Source organism: Sturnira hondurensis, unplaced genomic scaffold, assembly GCF_014824575.4.
Source record: "Sturnira hondurensis isolate 20B ecotype Veracruz unplaced genomic scaffold, ASM1482457v3 Scaffold0004690, whole genome shotgun sequence".
NCBI classification, from domain to species: Eukaryota; Metazoa; Chordata; class Mammalia; order Chiroptera; family Phyllostomidae; genus Sturnira; species Sturnira hondurensis.
Genome location: NW_028077321.1, coordinates 182920 through 186736, shown reverse-complemented (window position 1 = coordinate 186736; position 3817 = coordinate 182920).

Sequence of the window (3817 nt, the reverse complement as noted above, 5' to 3'; positions counted from 1 at the left end):
GCCCAGCACTGGCAGACCAAAGCAGACGTGTGCTGGAATTGTGGGCGTCAGGACTCCACACCCCTGCAGCCGTCCTGACAAACGACCATGTACCAAGGAGCTGCGGCGTCTCGGGTGCCCACAGTTCATGGAAAACAGCCCACGCGTGATGCCCACGGCTCTGTGTGGGGCAACACTCTTCTTCTAAATGCTGCTTGCTGCTGACTCTCTGGTGTCTGTGCGTGTGCACACTTGTGTGCATGTCAGTGCACACTCATATGTGTGTGTACAGACCTTATGAGTAGGGGCTCCGGAGTCAGACGGCCTGAACTTGAATCCTGCCTCTGCCTTCCCCCTACCCCCAACCTTGGGAAAATGAGTTCATCTCTGCGTGCCTCAGCTTCCTTCTGCCTCAGTCCCCTCTGTCACATGGTGACCTCAAAGGGTTGATGTGAGGATTAGATGAATTAGTCCACGTGAAGGTCTTAGAGGAGGGCCTGGCCCAGAGTCGGTGCTGGACAAATGTCACCGTCATTTCTTTGTCCATTGTTCCCCAAGTCTCTCTCCCTGCCCAGCTCCAGGCAGGGCTCTGGGGTTAGTGCCACAGGAGCCACCTCCTCTGTGGGCAGTTCTCGTTGTGAGCAGAGTGGGGGACACACTGGCCCCAGCAGTCACTAGCTGGGGGTGGCCTTGGGCCAGGTGTTTCACCTCCTTGTGCCTCAGTTTCCTCTTCTGGAAATGGGGCAATGGTTGCACTTTCTTCAGGGGGCTGTTGGGAGGGGTAAATGAGTGGCAGGAACACACAGCACCTGCCATTTCCTGCCTGGCTTCTGCTCCTCCAGCCTTGTCCCTCCAACCTACTGAGTGCGTTCCAGCCTCCTTTCCTCTGCTTGGAACGCCTGCCCCAGGGTCTTCATTTGGTGACTTCTTCTCACTCCCATTGTGTCCTCATTGAGGACTCCCTCTCTGCCCACCCCAGTCACTCTCCATCCCAACAGCCAGCAAAGCACGGCCCGGGGTCAAATCCAGGCTGCTCCCCATTTTACAAATAAAGTTTTATTGAAACAGCCACACTGATTCACATACACATTGTCCATCCATGTCTGTCTCCCCTGCTGGATTGAGGCCCATCACTGTGGACCCACGGGAGGCATGGACATCAGAGAATGCTGGGCCTCAGGCCTCGGGGTGCTCATCTCCCGGATCTCTGCCGTCACCCTCTCGGACACCGTGATTCCACCTCTCCTTTTGTTCATTTCTGACGAGACGTGGTGGGCTTGCTTGGGGAAGCAGAAGCGGCCATGAATGTGAACAAGGAAACTCAGACAGAAAGGTCTGGCTCAACATTTGCTCATTCTTGGCTGTGCCCTTGGGCAGAAGTGTGAGATCTTTAGAGTAGCAGGAAGGGCCCTTATAAGATAAGTCACAGAGTCGTCAAGCCTCCTGTCTCTCAGACCAGGAAGTTGGGATCCAAAACCATGACCTATCTCAAACCACTTGGCTAGGCAGGAACCCCACGCAGGTACCAGTAAGGGCTTGTCTGGCCCCCAGGGGTCAGTTCGTCTCAACATAATCTCTCCCCTGGCTGCCTCAATGTCCTCTACACTGTGGAAGGGCAGGGGGGCTCACCTGCCATCCCCTCAATACCTGACACCCACCACCGAGTACCCGCCCAGTCTCCTCATTGCAGCCAGAGGAATCACAGAACGCACCAAACCCACACGCCACCCTGCCGTCTGAATGCTTCTCTGGCTTCACCTTGTCCTAATGTGCTGTGTCAGTGGGGTTGGCCTTGGCTGTGAGTAGCAGAGACTTGAGATGACAGGGCCTAAAGGAAGTAGAAGAAACGGAGAAAGGTCGATGTGGCTGTGCCCAGGAAATGCAGGCAGGATATCAGGAGGCTGGTCCGAGAGGCAGCCAGGGCCACAATCCACGGGGCTGGGCGGGAGGGGTTTCCTCTGCACATGGGGAAGAAGCCAGAGGATTCAGAGCAGGCAAGGATGAGATTGCATTGGCTTTGATAGGGCTTGCTTGTCTCAGTCTGCAGATTGCATTCGTTTCAGTGACTGTTTGGTTAACACCTGCCCTCTTTAGCCTCCTTGTATACACTAAGTGAACTGTCCATGGCGACAGGGACCAGGCTGATTCTTGTCTCGTAAGCATACGTCCAGCTTCCAGCATATTGCTTGGCAGATGGCGGACACTGCATAAAGACTTGTTAAGGAAGGAAAGGAGGAAGGGAGGGAAAGTTTAGTGCAGACAGGAGGGCAGCCCTTTCTCTGCCCGTTTCCCCTTCTCATACGTGTGGCTCTGGGTGGACTCCATGGTCTCCCATGGGTCCACGTCTGAGNGCTTCACCTTGTCCTAATGTGCTGTGTCAGTGGGGTTGGCCTTGGCTGTGAGTAGCAGAGACTTGAGATGACAGGGCCTAAAGGAAGTAGAAGAAATGGAGAAAGGTCGATGTGGCTGTGCCCAGGAAATGCAGGCAGGATATCAGGAGGCTGGTCCGAGAGGCAGCCAGGGCCACAATCCACGGGGCTGGGCGGGAGGGGTTTCCTCTGCACGTGGGGAAGAAGCCAGAGGATTCGGAGCAGGCAAGGATGAGGTTGCATTGGCTTTAATAGGGCTTGCTTGTCTCAGTCTGCAGATTGCATTCGTTTCAGTGACTGTTTGGTTAACACCTGCCCTCTTTAGCCTCCTTGTGAACTGTCCATGGCGACAGGGACCAGGCCGATTCTTGTCTCGGCAGCATACGTCCAGCTTCCAGCATATTGCTTGGCAGATGGCGGACACTGCATAAAGACTTGTTAAGGAAGGAAAGGAGGAAGGGAGGGAAGGTTTAGTGCAGACAGGAGGGCAGCCCTTTCTCTGCCTGTTTCCCCTTCTCATACGTGTAGCTCTGGGTGGACTCCATGGTCTCCCATGGGTCCACGTCTGAGGTCGAACATATAAAACTCTTTCAGGCACGACCACATTGATCTCGAGGTTGGCTTTGTGCTGAGGAAGAATAAGTAATGATTGGAGCTACACCGATGACAAGTTGGCCACCTCTGTGTTGCTGTAAGGGAAAGAGGCTAGAAAGACAGAGGCTCTTGGGGGAGGGGTGACAGTGCTGTCTGTCACTGGGGAGGAACAACATAACTAGAGGATGAGGTATTGCCACCTTTCAGCGTGGGAAAGCCAGGGGCTTAAAGGGGAAGGCAGCTCTTCCATGGCCAGCTAAAGAGTTTAGTGAGCACTTGTATTTCTGTTAGCCATACAGAACTTCAACACCTGGTAACTTGCAGCCTTTTGCTGTACCTCCAATTACTCAGCTAGGGCTGGGGCAAGTGACTCTGGTTTTACTAATTATCTGTACCCAAATACATATTTTTTTGAAAGAAGGGAAGGGAGGGAGAAAGAGAGGGAGAGACACATTTATGTAAGAGAGAAACATCGATTGGTTGCTTCTCACATGCACCCTGACCGGGGACCGAACCTGCAACCCAGGCATGTGCTGTGACCAGGAATCAAACTGCTGATCCTTTGCTTTGTGGTGTGATGCCCATCCCACTGAGCCATACCAGTCAGGGCCCATATACCTAGGTTTTGAATGGGAATCTTGTCACTTTAAGAAGCAGGAACCTCATGAAATCAATGCTGGGGCTAGCCCATCCATGCTTTGAGTGGCAGGAACTACAGCATATGTACTCAGAGGTATCTTCACGTGACTAGCTCTGTGGGGTGATTTTTGGACCAAGTTCTTAGCTATGTAGCCCCTCTGTCTGATTACCCGGCCCTCTGGGAAACCTCCTACCTACCCACTACATTTTAGTAAATTCTCTCTCTGCCTAAATTT